The 18,560-nt window shown below is 44.4% G+C and overlaps 1 pseudogene; it reads right to left on the bottom strand.

Annotated features, from left to right (window-relative positions):
• LOC147001290 (mRNA export factor GLE1-like) overlaps positions 1 to 18,024 on the bottom strand; it is an 84,738-nt pseudogene extending 66,714 nt beyond the window's left edge.
• Positions 18,025 to 18,560: the final 536 nt, after the last annotated feature.

Genomic DNA, 18,560 nt, shown 5'->3' with positions numbered 1-18,560 from the left:
TATCCGTAGGTTTGGCCTTCTCATTGTGTCCTGTATTTCTTGGATGTTTTGAGTTAGGATCTTTTTGCATTTTACATTTTCCTTGATTGTTGTGCCGATGTTCTCTATGGAATCTTCTGCACCTGAGATTCTCTCTTCCATCTCTTGTATTCTGTTGCTGATGCTCGTATCTATGGTTCCAGATTTCTTTCCTAGGGTTTCTATCTCCAGTGTTGCCTCATTTTGGGTTTTCTTTATTGTGTCTACTTCCCTTTTTAGGTCTAGTATGGTTTTGTTCATTTCCATCATCTGTTTGGATGTGTTTTCCTGTTTTTCTGTAAGGACTTCTACCTGTTTGATTAGGTTATCCTGTTTTTCGTTAAGGATTTATAACTCTTTAGCAGTGTTCTCCTGCAATTCTTTAAAAAATTTTTGTGCTTCCTCTTTATTGTCTTCTACCTGTTTACCAGTGTTCCTTTGTATTTCTTTAAGTGTGTTATTAAAGTCCTTCTTGAAGTCCTCTACCATCATCAGGAGATATGCTTTTAGATCCGTGTCTATCTTTTCCGGTGTGTTGGGGTGCCCTGGACTGGGCGAAGTGGGAGTGCTGGGTTCTGATGATGGTGAGTGGTCTTGGTTTCTGTTAGTAAGATTATTACATTTACCTTTCGCCATCTGGTAATCTCTGGGGTTAGTTGTTGTCGTTGTCACTGTTTAAAGATTGGAGCAGAAGCTGTGTTCCACTCACCAGCAGTCTCAAAATCCTGTGGCGGGGGTCGTGGGTAGCTGGCGGGTGTCAGCCGACCCTGCGCTCTTGCTACCCAGGTGCTGATCCGGCAGGATGAGGCCTGTGGCCCTACTCTGGCCGGTTTCTGCTTCCCTAACTAATGCAGTCTCAGGTCCCGCGCACAATTGGTTTGGAGCAGAAGCTGTGTTCCACTCACAAGAAGTCTTAAGATCCTGTGGCGGGTGTTGTGGGTAGCTGGCGAGTGTCAGCCGACCCTGTGCCCTCGCTACCCAGGTGCTTTTCTGACCGGAAGAGGCTTGTGGCCCTATGTAGGCCGGATTTCTCTCTCCCCAACCAGAGCAGTCTCAGGTCCCGCGTGACTGGACTCGGTTTCTTTTTTGTCTCAGTCTCGTGTCTACTCTCGTTGTGTCTGCTATTATTCTAGAAATGGGACAATCTGCCTCCTCTCCCCTGTCTCTAACTCTGGAGCATTGGGGAGAGGTGAAGGTCAGAGCTCACAACCAGTCGGTGGAGGTTAGAAAAGGTCCTTGGCAGACCTTCTGCACCTCCAAGTGGCCGACATTTGGAGTGGGCTGGCCACCAGAAGGTGCTTTTGACTTGTCACTAATCGCCGCCGTCAGGCAAATTGTTTTTCAGGAAGAAGGAGGTCACCCTGATCAGATCCCCTACATTGTGACTTGGCAGAATCTTGTTCAGTTCCCACCTCCGTGGGTCAAGCCTTGGATTCCAAATCCTTCGAAACTGACGGTCGCGATTGTCCAGTCCGATGCAGCCGGAAAATCCGGTCCCTCAGCACCCCCCAAGATTTATCCAGAGGTTGACGACCTCCTCTGGATGGACTCCCAACCTCCTCCTTACCCCGTGCCCCAGCAGCCGCCTGCGGCCGCCCCGCCACAGGGACCAATAGCGAGAGGGGCTCAGGGACCGGCGGGGGGGACTAGGAGTCGCCGAGGCCGAAGCCCTGGGGAGGAAGGGGGGCCGGATTCAACAGTCGCCTTGCCACTTAGAGCACATGTGGGAGGGCCAGCGCCAGGACCTAATGATCTCATTCCTTTACAGTACTGGCCTTTTTCCTCTTCTGATTTATATAATTGGAAAACTAACCACTCTCCTTTCTCAGAAAACCCCTCTGGGCTTATTGGGCTCCTTGAATCACTTATGTTCTCCCATCAACCCACTTGGGATGATTGCCAGCAACTTTTGCAGGTCCTCTTCACCACGGAGGAGAGAGAAAGGATCCTGCTGGAAGCCAGAAAGAATGTCCTGGGACAAGATGGGACTCCCACTAATCTCCCCAATCTTATAAATGAAACCTTCCCCTTGACTCGTCCTAATTGGGACTACAACACTGCGGAAGGTAGGGAGCGTCTCACGGTCTACCGCCGGACTCTAGTGGCGGGGCTCAAAGGGGCCGCACGGCGACCTACTAATTTGGCCAAGGTAAGAGAGGTCCTTCAGGGTCCAGTGGAGCCGCCCTCTGTTTTCTTAGAACGACTAATGGAGGCTTACAGGAGGTATACACCGTTTGATCCCTCTTCAGAGGGTCAAAAAGCGGCCGTGGCTATGGCTTTCATTGGTCAGTCCGCCTCTGATATCAAGAAAAGGTTACAGAGACTAGAAGGGCTCCAAGATTATACTTTACAGGATCTAGTGAAGGAAGCTGAAAAAGTGTATCACAAGAGGGAGACAGAGGAAGAGAAGCGAGAGAGAGAAAAGAAAGAGATCGAAGAGAGAGAGAATCGGCGTGATCACCGCCAGGAGAGAAACTTAACTAGAATTTTGGCCATAGTAGTAGGTGAAAAAAGGTCAGAAAAAGGACAGTCAGGGTACCTGGGCAACAGGGCAAGAAGACCTCCAGGAGAACAGAAACTTCCACTTGAAAAAGACCAGTGTGCATACTGTAAAGAGAAAGGACATTGGGCCAGAAATTGCCCCAAAAAGAAGCCAAGAGGACCCAAGGTGTTGACTATGGAAGAAGACTAGGGGAGTCGGGGCTCGGACCCCCTCCCTGAGCCTAGGGTAACACTTTCTGTGGAGGGGACTCCTGTTAATTTTTTAATAGACATAGGAGCAGAGCATTCAGTCTTGACTAAACCGTTAGGACGATTAGGAAACAAGAAGACTATGGTGACGGGAGCCACTGGCAGTAAATTTTACCCCTGGACCACTAAGCGAGTTTTAGAAATAGGAAAAAGTCAAGTAACTCACTCTTTTCTTGTGATTCCTGAGTGCCCTGCGCCCCTTCTGGGACGAGACTTGTTGACCAAACTTAAAGCTCAAGTTCAGTTCACCTCAAAAGGACCAGAAGTTACCTGGGGAGAGACCCCTATAGCGTGTTTGGTTTTAAATTTAGAAGAAGAGTATCGACTCCATGAGCAGGGTCCCAAACAATTGCCAGACCCTGAATGGCTATCCGCTTTTTCTGGAGTCTGGGCTGAGCAGGCAGGGATGGGATTAGCTAAACAAGTACCACTGGTCGTGGTAGAGTTAAAAGCCGATGCCTCCCCTGTCTCGGTCAGACAATACCCTATGAGTAAGGAAGCTAAAGAAGGCATCCGGCCACATATTCAGAGACTGATAGAGCAAGGAATTCTAGTGCCTTGCCAATCCCCTTGGAACACACCTCTCCTGCCAGTACGAAAGCCTGGGACTAATGATTATCGACCAGTGCAAGATTTGAGAGAAGTTAACAAGAGGGTGCAGGACATTCACCCTACCGTTCCAAATCCTTACAACCTACTAAGTTCCCTCCCGCCAGAGCGGACTTGGTACACTGTCCTAGACTTAAAAGATGCCTTTTTCCGCCTTCGATTACACCCTAATAGCCAGCCACTATTCGCTTTTGAGTGGAGGGACCCAGAAGGAGGATATACGGGCCAGCTAACCTGGATGAGGTTGCCCCAAGGATTCAAGAACTCCCCTACTCTTTTTGATGAAGCGCTCCACCGTGACCTTGCGCCTTTTAGAGCGCAAAACCCTCAGATTTCTCTCTTGCAGTATGTAGATGACTTACTGGTTGCAGCCCCAACTCAGGAACTGTGCCTTGAAGGAACCAAGAAGCTCCTGAATGAACTGGGTGAGTTGGGGTACCAGGTATCGGCCAAGAAAGCTCAGCTATGTCGCACCGAGGTGACCTACCTAGGATACACCCTCCGAGAAGGAAAGCGGTGGCTCACCGAGGCCAGAAAAAAGACTGTGATGCTGATCCCAACCCCTACCACCCCACGCCAAGTACGTGAGTTTCTGGGGACGGCGGGCTTTTGCAGACTCTGGATACCAGGGTTCGCAACACTGGCGGCCCCTCTATATCCACTTACTAAGGAAAAAGTCCCATTCACCTGGACTGAGGAACACCAAAAAGCCTTTGACAGCATAAAGGCAGCCCTGCTTGCAGCCCCCGCTCTGGCCTTGCCAGATTTGACTAAGCCTTTTACCCTATATGTTGATGAGCGGGCTGGAGTAGCTCGCGGGGTCTTGACTCAGACTCTGGGGCCCTGGAAGCGGCCAGTGGCCTACCTATCTAAAAAGCTTGACCCAGTCGCCAGCGGTTGGCCCTCCTGCCTGAAAGCCATTGCTGCAGTAGCCCTGCTTGTTAAAGACGCTGACAAGCTTACTCTGGGTCAGCATGTGACTATAATCGCCCCCCATGCTCTGGAGAGTATTGTACGACAGCCCCCTGACCGGTGGATGACTAATGCCCGGATGACCCACTACCAGAGTTTGTTGCTAAATGATCGAGTAACTTTTGCTCCACCTGCCATCCTCAATCCTGCCACCCTCCTCCCCTTGGCGGATGACTCCACTCCTGTACATCAATGTGCTGATGTCCTGGCTGAAGAAACTGGAACAAGGAGGGATCTGACTGATCAGCCTTGGCCAGGTGTGCCTGCCTGGTACACAGATGGTAGCAGCTTTGTGGTGGAGGGAAGAAGAAGAGCAGGAGTGGCAGTGGTAGATGGAAAACAGGTAATTTGGGCGAGTGGTCTTCCAGAAGGAACTTCGGCTCAGAAGGCTGAACTCCTGGCGCTAACCCAAGCCCTGCGGTTGGCTGAAGGTAAGGCAATCAACATTTACACTGACAGCCGCTATGCTTTCGCTACAGCCCATATCCATGGGGCCATCTACCAACAGAGGGGGCTACTTACCTCGGCAGGTAAAGACATTAAAAACAAAGAAGAAATTCTGGCCCTCCTAGAGGCTATACATATGCCAAAGAAAATGGCTATTATCCATTGTCCGGGCCACCTAAAAGGACAGGATCCTGTGGCCCGAGGAAACCAAATGGCTGATGTAGCAGCAAAGCAGGCAGCTCAGGAGGTAACAATCATGGTAGAAAGAGGCAGGCCCCTGCCAGAGCCCTCACCGGCAACCAATCCTAATTATACTTACTCTGATGAAGATTTTAAACTATTAGATTCCAGGGTTTGTCACAAACAGGCGCAGGAATTCAATTTTAGGGGGCTAGCGCGGACTGTAGATGGGCGTATTATTTTACCTACAAAAGAAGGAAGAGACTATGTCCAAAAATTACATCAACTGACTCATCTGGGATCTGATAAACTCCTACAGCTGATCAAGGGTTCCGATTATTATATTTTAAAACTCAACTCGGTAGTACAACAGGTAATTGACTCCTGCCAGGCTTGTGCTCTCACCAATGCTGCCCGACCTTACAAAGAACAAGGAAAGAGACAACGAGGAGATCGCCCCGGAGTTTACTGGGAAGTGGACTTCACTGAAATTAAACCAGGAATGTATGGCAACAAGTACCTGCTGGTATTTATAGACACCTTTTCCGGATGGGTAGAGGCTTTTCCCACTAAGTCTGAAACTGCTCAGGTGGTAACCAAGAAGATCCTTGAAGAAATCCTACCCCGGTTTGGGATCCCCAAGGTAATTGGCTCAGACAACGGGCCCGCTTTTGTTGCCCAGGTAAGTCAGGGATTGGCCTCACAATTGGGGACCGATTGGAAGTTACATTGTGCTTATAGAGCCCAGAGCTCAGAGCAGGTAGAAAGAATGAACAGGACTCTAAAAGAGACCCTAACTAAATTAGCTATTGAGACCGGCGGTAAAGACTGGGTGACCCTCCTTCCCTTTGCGCTTCTTAGAGTCCGAAACACACCTGGACGTTTCGGTATTACCCCTTATGAAATTCTACATGGGGGACCGCCCCCCTTGACCGAATCTGGCGGGATATTGGATCCCTGTGTTGACTCTTCCTCACCCTCTGCTCTGTTTACCCATTTAAAGGCCTTAGAAGTTGTCAGAACACAGATCTGGGACCAGATCAAAGAAGCTTATGCACCGGGGACTACAGCAGTGCCCCACGGGTTCCAGGTTGGAGATTCGGTCCTTGGCACTCTTGAGCCTCGGTGGAAAGGACCATATCTGGTGCTGTTAACAACTCCCACGGCAGTAAAGGTAGACGGAATCGCCGCCTGAATCCACGCCTCCCACGTCAAGAAGGCTCCTAGCCAGGGAAGAGGCAACCATGAAGACAACTGGACGGTGGCAGCTACTGATAATCCTCTTAAACTTCGCTTGCGTCGCGGGTGCCACCCTGAGCCTAGGGAACCACAACCCTCATGCTCCAATTCAACAGTCCTGGGAAGTGCTTAATGAGGAGGGAAACATTGTATGGGCAGTCACTGCAGTCCATCCCCCTTGGACTTGGTGGCCTGATCTCACACCTGACATCTGTAAGTTAGCAGCAGGATCTCCCAATTGGGACCTCCCCGATCATACTGATCTTAGTAACCCACCCCCTGAACAGCGGTGTGTTCCAAGTGGGATAGGGAACACGTATGGATGTTCGGGGCAGTTCTACCGAGGTAATCTTAGAGCTGCACATTTTTATGTTTGCCCCGGTCAGGGTCGGAGCGGAAGGCTTCAACAAGAATGTGGAGGGGCATCAGATTATTTTTGTGGTAAATGGACATGTGAAACAACAGGGGAAGCCTACTGGAAGCCTTCCTCTGACTGGGACCTAATCACGGTAAAACGAGGTAGTGGTTATGACAGGCCAAACCAAGGAGAAAGAAACCCCCATAAATATCCAGAGAGTGGGTGCACTCTTAAAAACAGCCCCCCCAGGACCATGCAAAGGTAAATACTGCAACCCCCTACTTATAAAATTCACCGAAAAAGGGAAACAAAATCGTTTGAGTTGGCTTAAAGGAAATAGGTGGGGTTGGCGCGTATACGTTCCACCAAGAGACCCTGGGTTCATTTTTACAATCAGACTGACGGTGAGAGACCTGGCGGTAACACCCATAGGGCCCAACAAAGTCCTTATGGAACAGGGCCCCCCAGTCGCACCGGCTCCCCCAAAAGTCCCGGCCGTACCAGCTCCACCAACTCCACAGCTCAACACAGTGGGACCCTCCCTAAGGACTAATACTCCCCTCATAAAGCCAACCTTAGCTTCCCCACCGCCCCTAGATACAGAGAGCCGTCTGGTCAGTCTAGTCCAAGGAGCTTTTTTAGTTTTAAATAGGACTAATCCTAATATGACTCAATCATGTTGGTTATGCTATGCCTCTAGGCCCCCTTATTATGAAGGAATTGCTCAGATCAGGACTTATAATACTACTTCAGATCATTCTCAATGCCTTTGGGGAGAAAACAGAAAGTTGACTCTGGCAGCGGTTTCAGGAAGTGGGCTTTGTTTAGGCCAGGTACCTCAGGATAAAGGGCACCTCTGTAATCAGACCCAGAACATCCAGCCTAACAAAGGTGGTCAGTATCTAGTGCCCCCCATAGACACAGTATGGGCTTGCAATACAGGTCTCACTCCTTGTGTGTCTATGTCTGTTTTTAATAGTTCCAAAGATTTCTGCATTTTAGTTCAACTTATTCCTAGACTCCTGTATCATGATGATAGCTCCTTTTTAGACAAATTTGATCACCGGGTCCGCTGGAAAAGAGAACCCGTTACCTTAACTTTGGCAGTACTTTTAGGATTGGGAGTAGCAGCAGGAGTAGGTACAGGAACCGCTGCCTTAATTAAGACCCCCCAATACTATGAAGAATTACGTACAGCTATGGATGTTGATCTTAGAACTATAGAACAGTCTATAACCAAATTAGAAGAATCTTTGACTTCCCTGTCCGAAGTAGTGTTACAAAACAGGAGGGGATTAGACTTATTATTCCTTAAAGAAGGAGGACTCTGTGCTGCCCTAAAAGAAGAATGTTGTTTTTATGTTGACCATTCAGGAGTAATCAAAGATTCTATGGCCAAACTTAGAGAACGCCTAGATATACGTAAAAGAGAAAGAGAAAGCCAACAAGGATGGTTCGAAAGCTGGTTTAATAAGTCCCCTTGGCTCACCACTCTCCTTTCCACCATAGCAGGACCCTTAATTACACTTATGCTTTTGCTTACTTTTGGCCCCTGCATCCTCAATAAGTTAGTAGCTTTTATTAGAGAAAGAATAAATGCAGTGCAAGTTATGGTACTAAGGCAACAATATCGGGTCCTCCAAGAGGCCGAAAACTGGCTCTAAGATTAGAGCTACTTACTAAAAGGAGTGGGGAATGAAGGTGGAAAATTACTGGCCACCTGAACTCTTCAGTCCCACCCACAAGGGGCCTTTCCCCCTTGATCACTAATTGAGAAAATGCCTTACAGTTGGATCTCATGGAGGCATTTCCTCAACTGAATCTCCTTTCTCTGTGATAACTCCAGCTGTGTCAAGTTGACACACAAAACCAGCCAGTACAGGAGGGGAGGCAGAGCCTTAGGTATTTTTAGTTTTTAGCTGGAATCAGATACCAACCTCCTTTAAATCAGGTGTGTCATACAGGGAACTCAGAAACGGTCAAGCTGGACCTTTCCCCGCAGTAATCTTCTGCGCCAAGCGGTAGCCATACTGTATTCGTATGATGACGAATCAGTACGTGCAGGTCTGAGTCCTGCACAGTCTCTATAGGAGACTTGTCAACCTCAGATTTAGCAAGGCCTAGACAAGAATTATGTCATTATTAACACCACAAATTGTGGTTAAAATAGGAGCTGGAAGTCTTTCCTCCTCATCCCTGTTATTTTTAATAGCCTGAGGAACTAAGGACACCTTGCAGTAACAGCAAGGGTGAAAAGCCAGAGGCCAGCTAAGGGACTAAGCCCGTCTATCAAAATAAGAACTAATCTCTGTAAATATTAGAAATTTTTACTTTTTTAGCTCTCTTGGTAAATTTAAATTTTATCTCAGACTGAAAGCCACATGCTGGAATGTCCTTGGAAGGGAGATACCAGTAGCCACCTGTGTGCTCTTGGGGGAGGGGTAGGCACGCCTGTAGTTCTGGCTGGAGAAAGTAGATTGACCTATTTGAAAAAAGAAAGAGATCTAGACAATGAGAAAGTAGTAATGTAAATTTTCTTTTTGGAGAAGTCTAGGTACTTTATTCAGTTGTAAATTGTAAGGCTAGGCTAGTCTCTGGCCTCTTGTGGGGAAGCTGGCTCAGAGAGTAGCAGGAAAACAGCTTTTTTAGGAGCTTTAGTTTTTAGCTGAATTTTAAGCAAAAGAGGAATTTTAGTCCTCAAGGTAATACTTATAAGAAGATTTGGAATGTGCGTTCATCTGACTAATTAATCTCTTTGGCAGCCGTCGTGCTCTATCTTTATCTCTTGAAAAAACACAAACTGAGCCCCTTCCCCAGATTAGAACCTGATCTTTTTATTCGTTAGTTAGGGGGTCTTTTTATTTTATTAATCGATAAGAATTAGAAGTAACTGGATGCCAGTGGCGATCCGCTGCAGACTGACCTTTAATATCAGTTTGCAAAAAGTTTAGGACAAATAAGGCAAGATGAGCCTTTGGTGACCTTGGGGGATATGTTCTGAATTAACTTTGTTAGGTAATTTAGAATATAGGAATCTCTAATAATTGGACTGAATATTAGACCAGTCTAAAATTGAGTTAGAATGGCTGGTTACACTGAAGAAAAGTGAAAAATCATTATGACTCTATTAAATGACTAATTTTACTAAGTCTGAATATACAGTCTCTGATTTACTATTGTCATAAAGTTAAAAGGCTAGAAGCTAGTCTAAACTGGAAAAATGACAAGCAAGGATGGATCTAAAACATGAACTTAATCTTTTAGTTTTTTTAATTAGGACACTGAGTTAACTTACCTGTCAGCTCGGCACATGAATTACTAATATGCTTCTGTAGTGTTCTGTGGAGAGAACCTGTTTTTTCCTTTTTTAATAAGGTAGCTGTTTTAGGATCAATCTATAAGCCAATAAGTAGATCTTTTTAAGATACTAAAAAGCATTTATTAAATTTGACATTTTAATCTCAAATTTTGAAAATAAAGGTATGTTTTAAATAGTGTGCATGGAAATGCACTAAATAGTATATATGGGGATACAATTTTTTTCTTGTCTTTTAAGAGGTTAAAGTTTAAAATTTTACAATATCTAACCTTTTGAACTAATAACTTGTTGGACAAAACATTTTATATACTTGGCTGTAAAGGGGCAGTGACTAACTGCACTTTTAATCATTTTTTTAAGGAACGGTTGTAACTAGAAAGCTTGAAAAGTTATTAAGAGTCACACGTGTATAATTTATTTATTTATTAACTAGAAATATGTATAAGCAATTGTAAATTTGAGAATTAATAGTATCTGAGGGACGAACAATTTTAAGTAATTATGAGCTCAGAGATATAGTATTGACTATTAATATATAAATTAAGGTTTGATTGTTTAGCATTTTAAAACACCATCTACAGCACACAACCAGATTATTTGTGCTGGGAACAGGGGCAACTGTGTGTCTTAAGACTTTGCCCCACAGCAGCTAGTTGGGCCCACGTGGGCCAACGATCGGCTGGGAGGATGAGAAAAATGACTCTACAATAATGTTTTTTCTGACCAAAGAATTGTCTTGGGCACAACTAATTTTTAATTACCAATTAACAACAATTATAAAAGCTTTCTTTACTTTTTGTAAAACCTTTTGTAGTAAACTAAAACACTAAGTAATAAAAGGATACTGTCTCTGAATCTTTTGGGTGAGAGCAAGGATTTAAGGTAAACTATCCTTGAGAAGCATTAGTTAATAAAATATATTCCACTTGGGAAACAATATATACTGAAAGATTAAAACTTTTGGCTTCTTGTATAGAAGCAGAAACAATAAACATTTTTCTTACATAATGTAAAGCTATATTAGCCATACCTAGAGGAAAAATTTTTTAAGTGATTACCAGTTCACTAGAAGTAAAAATCTTTGAATTTAAGCATTATTTTAAACATATGAATAGATCTGTAACACTGTTAAAAAGAAATTTTTTTGAACACAGGGAAAAACTTTTTTAGGCATTGTTTGCAAAACCAAAGAAAGGCCACAAGCCGCTCTGGGGCTACCCAGAGCCCTGTATTGACTCAAAGGTAAAATACTTTTTAATCTGAGCATCAATCTTAAATTTGCAATTAAACTGCAAGCTGCAGTCAATGGAACAATGGCAGTTTTAACCATAATTTTTAAGTTTTTTGTATAAGGTTAGGATAATACCTACAACATTGGGAAAGCAAAGCCTAAGTTTAAAACAATTTATCACCGTTAAAATCAATATTAGAAGCATTACTAGCATATTACGAAGTTTAGATGTCAATTAATACCTATGAATACCTATTAAAGCAAGCTTTAACGCTTTAATAAAGAGGCATTGCTTTAAATCTTATCTTAAATTTTACTATTTAGGATAGGAACCACATTAATCATTATCTAAACTAGAAATATCTTTAGAGACCCTGCCTCTAGGGCTGCCTTAGGCCACGTGTCAGAAGGACTCTAAACTTGAGTTATCAAATTTAACATTAATCATCTGTAGCAATGTAACAATTATTAATCTTAACCAACAACTTATGAGCTGAATGTGAAAACATGTAGAGCACATTTTTAATAAAAAAAAAAACAAATGAAACAGTTAATTTTAGACCAATCAGAGAATATTAATTTTTGTAGCTACAATCATAGAATAAAAAACACTTTACGGGGCAGTGGTGGTGCACGCCTTTAATCCCAGCATTTGGGAGGCAGAGGCAGGTGGATTTCTGAGTTCGAGGCCAGCCTGGTCTACAAAGTGAGTTCCAGGACAGCCAGGGCTATACAGAGAAACCCTGTCTGAAAAAACCTAAAAAAAAAAAAAAAAGCACTTTACCATTGTCAAACACATTAATCATGAACCATTTATCAGAATTTTTACTCTGAAACTAAGAGGCTGTGCACTCGCTGCTTTTTCTTAAAACGAACATTTTTCCAGCAGGGGCCCTTCTGCCACGTGTCTGGTTCTTGGCTGAAACACGTGGCAGCTCTTGGCTTTGTAGATAAAGTTTTTTATACCATCTTTATTATCCAACATAAAACATAGAACAATCATTTATACAGACTGGACACGAACATACATGAATTGAACACGAGAACAGATTGGTGCACCAGACATTAAACAAGACACAAAAAGGGGGCAGAGTACTCCTGCTATTTGGGACAATTTCCTCTCTCATGATGCAGTTTTTATAACTGCGGCAATCCGCCTGATTATTTTCCTTTTAATAAACCCTTTCCTTTCTCACACCTAACAATGTAGCTTTTGTGAGCCACAGCCTACCGTCTGTGCCTAGCTCTTCTTAAGCTTCACTGCTGAACCTAAGTGAACCAGCGCTCGGGTTTAACACTGTCTCAGCTTAGCATATACCTTCTCTGGTATGAGTTTCCTTTATCCTTTAATTAGTCTATGGAGCTCCAAACCAGCAGTGTCTCTTTTAAAAATCCTTTGCCATTTCTCAGCCCCACGTTGGGCGCCAAATGTTGTGTCCAGCCAGCAGATCACAGCCTGGGTTCTAGCCTGGAAAGGCATTTTGGAAACCTGGAAGAGAAGAGGAGCTAGGCGGCAAGAGAAAGAAATGTAGCTAAGACAGTATTCTGATCAAAGCTCAATTTTACTATTTCCAGACACTCAGTTATAAAGGAAGGGGGAGGGAACCCGATTTCCCGCCAAGTAACTCGGGGTCCAGTAGCAGGATGAACACGTGTGTGCCTCCAAGCAGCAAAGGGGCAGGGTCGAGCAGTGGGCGTGGCAGGATGAATGAGCAGGAAACTCCACCCTTGAACAAGCAGGTTCAAACAGGTGGGAAAAGGAAAACCACACCTGTCTCCTGGGATGAAAGGTGTATACCACCATGCCTGGATCTAAATTTAGCTGGGTAGGCTCTTGTCCCAAGGTCCTACTCCCTTAATCTGTTATCTCCTAGAACCCAGGATTTTGCTCCATTTCACTTCCTGGTACCCCTTTAATACTCGAACCATAAAATTTATATTTTTTCTTTCTAAGCTTGCTATGCTTGTTCAAACGTCTCTTCATAAGATTTAACCAGAGAACAAAGTCTCCGATGAGCTTTTTGGAAAATTCCTTTGTCTGTGCAATTAATCTGAGTCTCTTCACCTTAGCCTCAGACAGATTTATCAGGCAAGGGCTTAAAGTAGCCACATTCTTCAGAAAATACCATAAAAACAGTCTTTATGCCACATTCTGAAAATTCTTCTCCTTTGAAATCACTTGGGCCAGAACAACACAGTTCAAATTACTCCCAGCAACAAAGTCTTCCAAATTTTTACTAGGGTGACCCATTAAGCCCCATTTAAAGCATGCCACTGCTTTCCAAATCCAAAGTCCCAAAATCCACATTCTTTCAAATAAAAGCATGGTCAGGCCTACCACAGCAATACCCCAGTCCCTGGTACCAACTTCTTTCTTAGTCAGGGTTTTACTGCTATGAAGAGATGCCATGAACAAGGCAAGTCTTTTTTTTAATTTTTAATATTTTTTTATTACGTATTTTCCTCAATTACATTTCCAATGCTATCCCAAAAGTCCCCCATACCTCCCCCACTTCCCTACCCACCCATTCCCATTCTTTTGGCCCTGGCATTCCCCTGTATTGGGGCATATAAAGTTTGCAAGTCCAATGGGCCTCTCTTACCAGTGATGGCCGACTAGGCCATCGTTTGATACATATGCAGCTAGAGACAAGAGCTCTGGGGTACTGGTTACTTCATCATGTTGTTCCCCCTATACGGTTGCATATCCCTTTAACTCCTTGGGTACTTTCTCTAGCTTCTCCATTGGGAGCCCTGTGATTCATCCAATAGCTGACTGTGAGCATCCACTTCTGTGTTTGCTAGGCCCCGGCATAGTCTCACAAGAGACAGCTATATCTGGGTCCTTTCAGCAAAATCTTGCTAGTGTATGGAATGGTGTCAGCGTTTTGAAGGTGATTATGGGATGGATCCCTGAATATGGCAGTCCCTAGATGGTCCATCCTTTCATCACAGCTCCAAACTTTGTCTGTATAACTCCTTCCATGGGTGTTTTGTTCCCAATTCTAAGAAGGGGCATAGGGTCCACACTTTGGTCTTCATTCTTCTTGAGTTTCATGCATTTAGCAAATTGTATCTTATATCTTGGGTATCCTAAGTTTTGGGCTAATATCCACTTATCAGTGAATACATATTGTGTGAGTTCCTTTGTGATTGTGTTACCTCACTCAAGATGATGCCCTCCAGGTCCATCCATTTGCCTAGGAATTTCATAAATTCATTCTTTTTAATAGCTAAGTAGTACTCCATTGTGTAAATGTACCATAATTTCTGTATCCATTCCTCTGTTGAGGGGCATCGACCAAGGCAAGTCTTATAAAAACATTTAATTGGGGCTGGCTTACAGGTGCAGAGGTTCAGTCCATTATCATCAAGGTGGGAGCATGGCAATATCCAGACAGGCAAGGCCCAGGCAGAGCTGAGAGTTCTACATCTTCATCCAAAAGCTTCTAGTGGAAGAGTGACTTCCAGGCAACTCTGTAGAGGGTCTTAAGCTCACACCCACAGTGACACATCTACTCCAACCAGGTCACACCTATTCCGACAAGGCCACACCTCCAAATGGTGCTACTCCCAGGTCCAAGAATATACAATCCATCACACTATCCAAGCTTAAGGTTGAAAGTCTTGGCTGTGGAGTGAAATTGCTCAGCTTTCTGCTTCTCCTGATGGCCCAGGCCTTCTCTGGTACTCTTCTCCATCACTTCCTCTAAGTCCTAGAACTCCTTAAGCAACTTCAGCTCCTTCAGATTGTCAAACCTCTTTAGCTGTTGAAATGCTATCTCTGAGAGGGCTCACACCTTCCTCTCTTGCTCCTCCTGCCACTTGTCAGGCCCTGTCTTCCTCTTATTCTGGATGCCAATTCGAACATTCAATGCAAATTTCTGCTTTGATTGTCGGAGAGGACTGAAGCACAATAGGTTCTTTGAAAGAGGCCTCATGTGTGCTCTGGGTTCCATTTGGAGTTGAGGTTAAGGGGGATTGTGGGATATTCCCTAGAGGAGATTGTGTAGTGAGGATTGGGACAGGCCTGAAGCAGATCCAGAGGATGGTGAATTATCAAAGGAAGGAAGTTCTCTTGCATGTGGAGTGAGGTATTGTTTGGATGTGATCTCACACCCATCCAGAGTATGAAGATAGTTTGGGACGAGACCTGCATTTTTCCAAACCATCCTGGTAGCCCAGCAGCCACTTCAGGTTATTGTGCAGGTGGTCTTTGCTGGATTTGCTGAGAGCCCTCAGGGTTTCCCAGCAAAGACCATCCGACTGCCTTAACCTTTTATTATTATATTATTATTATTTATTATGATTAAGCATACTGTAGCTGTCTTCAGACACTCCAGAGGAGGGCATCAGATCTCATTACATATGGTTGTGAGCTATGATGTGGTTGCTGGGATTTGAACTCAGGACCTTTGGAAGAGCAGTCAGTGCTCTTAACCACTGAGCCATCTCACCAGCCCTGCCTTGACCTTTTAAAAAATAAAAATTTAAATAAGTTTTCCTTTGTAATCTATTTTGGAAAGATTTTTTGGCTTTGTGGATACATTGGCATCATACATTTATTTGTGTTATTAAAAACTTATTTACAGAAGGTAGACTAACGGACAAGTACACAAGGACCTCCTGTGGGTACTTGTCTGGCTTAGCCAAGGAAGCTCCCTTAGCCCTTGCAGCTCCCTGCATACCCACTATGTGGATAGCCCCTGCATACCGACTATGTGAATAGCCCCTGCATGCCCACTATGTGGATAACCCATGGAACCTACTCTGGCCATGGACTTGCAGCCCCTCCAAGTGGCTTGAGGGAGCATTTGGACTGGGTTCCCACAGTACCCTGACCGTCACACCCCAGCTATCCTGCAAGGGTCTAAGTCCAGCCAGTCTATGCTGGGGTTTGAATAGAGTTGACAATAGTTGCCTCAGAGGTAGGGTAGCACACAAAGCTACAAGTAGTTACTCTGGGTGTGCACCTTTTGGTATGGTGGAAACTAGCATGTTGGAATAGAGTGAGTAGAAGGTAGGGAGGAAGGGCCAAAAGTCTTTTGGATATCTGGAAGGCTGATCTGTTAAGACTCTTCATGAGTGAGCTGAGATCTTTGGATAGCTGAGAGCACAGAAGCAAATAGTTGGATTTAAGTTTCCACATTATGAATCAACTCAGGGAGCCTGAAGGTCGTGGTGAGTTTGGGGCCAACCTTGTCTACCTAGTGAGATCCAGGCCAGCTAGGGCTGCATAGACTCTGTCTGAAATTAGTCAGCCAAACAGACGATTAAACAACCAACCAGCCACTCAACCCAGGCACCTACCAGGGGGAGAGAATTACTCTGATAGTTGAGTCATTGTGTTTACCTCTGATTTGGTCTTGAGGTCTTAGAAGAATGACTGTATCTTATGGTTCCATGCTGCCATGTCCACGGCAACTTTTATAAAGGAAAATATTTAACTGGGACTGGCTTACAGTTCAGAGGTCCAGTCCATTTTCATCATGGAAGGAACATGGCAGCATGGAGGCAGACATGGTGCTGGAGAGGTAGCTGAGAGTTGTACATTCAGATTGGAAGGTAGCAGGAAGAGAGAGACACTGGGCCTAGCTTAAGCATTTGAAATCCAGAGTCCACCCCTAAAGACATACTTCCGTCAACAAGGCTAAACCTCCAATGTCTCTCTCAAGTGGCACTTCTATCTAAGGACCTCTAATTCAAATATATGAGCCAATAGAACCATTCATATTAAATCAATGACAGGCTATATCATAATAGCTCTTTTTCTCATTGTTATATTGTTTGATATAAACTAAAAGAGGAGGAAATTATTTTACTCATAGTTTCACATCAGGGTGATTTGTTGTCCTAAGCTCTTGAACAGCATCATGGACAGAGGAGCATGTGGCAGAGGCTGCTCCTCCTTGGTAGACAGGAAGTAAGAATGAGAGATTGGCCAGGACTAGTCCAACCTTCAAAGTCTTGCTTTTTCCAACTATGTCCCATCTCTTTACTTTTTTTAGAACCTCCCAAAACATTGCCAGCAGCTGGGGCCCAGGTGTTTGACACATGAGCCTGTAAGAGAGCATTTCTTACTAAAATCATAGGAGTGGTCATAAAATCTACCTTTGACCTGATAGGCATCCTAGAGAGTTGGAGATGGATTTAACCATTAAGCTAGGCTTTTGATTAAGTTCTAACAATCTAGCTTCCACCTGCTTCTTCCTCTAGCAGCATTTATCAATAAACAAGTGAATACTAAAGTGGAGTGAATGCCTGTACTATTCTTAAGCCTGAGTACATTTGAGATGTAGGTAAAGAAAAACATTTGCTAACTTGAGCTTTTGAGTATAATCACCCAGTATTTTATTCACAGATGGAATCTTACAGCTGATTTGGTTCAGTGTACATAGGGTGAGGTCTAACCACATGCTTTATGAAATGGGACAAAGACTGATTACTGTTCAGGTGTTCTTCGTACCTACTTTACTTATGCTGGGCTAGGAAAACAGGGCTACTCTGGTGATTTGAATGAGAGGGACTCCCTACCCACATATAGGCTCATCAATTGGAATGTTTGGTTTTCAGTTGGTAGATTGTTTAGGAAGGATTAGGAGGTATGGCCTTGTTGGAAGAAGTGTGTCATTGAGGGTGAGCTTTAAGACTTTCCTTCCTTTTTTTTTTTTTTTTTGATTGAGACTTTCTTTTATTAGATATTTTCTTTATATACATTTCAAATGCAATCCTGAAAGTTCCCTATACCCTCCCCACCACCCTGCTCCCCTACCCACCCTCTCCAAATTCTTGGCCCTGGCATTCCCCTGTACTAGGGCATATAAAGTTTGCAATACCAAGGAGCCTCCTTGTTGGGGCTGACCTGCTGCTCTCATGTCTGGATTCCAGCCTGGGATGCATCTTGGAACTGAAAGTAGAGAGGGAATGTAGGCTTGTAAAGAGGAAAACGGAGTCAAGACTGTATTCTGATCAAGATTCAACTTTAATGTTGGCAAAGATGCTTTATAAAGAAGAGGGAAGACCCATTCCCAGTCATGCAAAGTTCCTTTGAGGTTGACAGATCAGTCTTTTAGTAGGAACTTTCCAAGATCACAGTTCTGTGCTAACTCCAGAAAATCTTGGAAAAGTGGTTCAGTCTCAGGCAGGTAGCAGGTAGTGGCACATCAAAGGAGAGTGATGAGAAGCAGCACAGCAGGTGGCTCTGCCTCAGAGGTGGATGGTATGAGGCCAGCTTAGCTAGGCTTGAAGGAGGTAACACCTCTCTTCCCAGTGATGGCCTCCTAGGCCATCTTCTGCTACATATGCAGCTAGAGATAAGAGCTCTGGGGGTACTGGTTAGTTCATATTGTTGTTCCATCTATTGGGTTGCAGACCCCTTCAGCTCCTTGGGTGCTTTCTCTAGCTTCTCCATCGGGGGCCCTGTGTTCCAACTTATA

This window comes from Mus caroli, unplaced genomic scaffold (assembly GCF_978045245.1).
Source record: "Mus caroli unplaced genomic scaffold, Mus_caroli_1 scaffold_14, whole genome shotgun sequence".
Taxonomy (NCBI): domain Eukaryota; kingdom Metazoa; phylum Chordata; class Mammalia; order Rodentia; family Muridae; genus Mus; species Mus caroli.
Note: the sequence above shows the minus strand (reverse complement) of the source record. Positions and strands in the feature narration are given on the sequence as shown.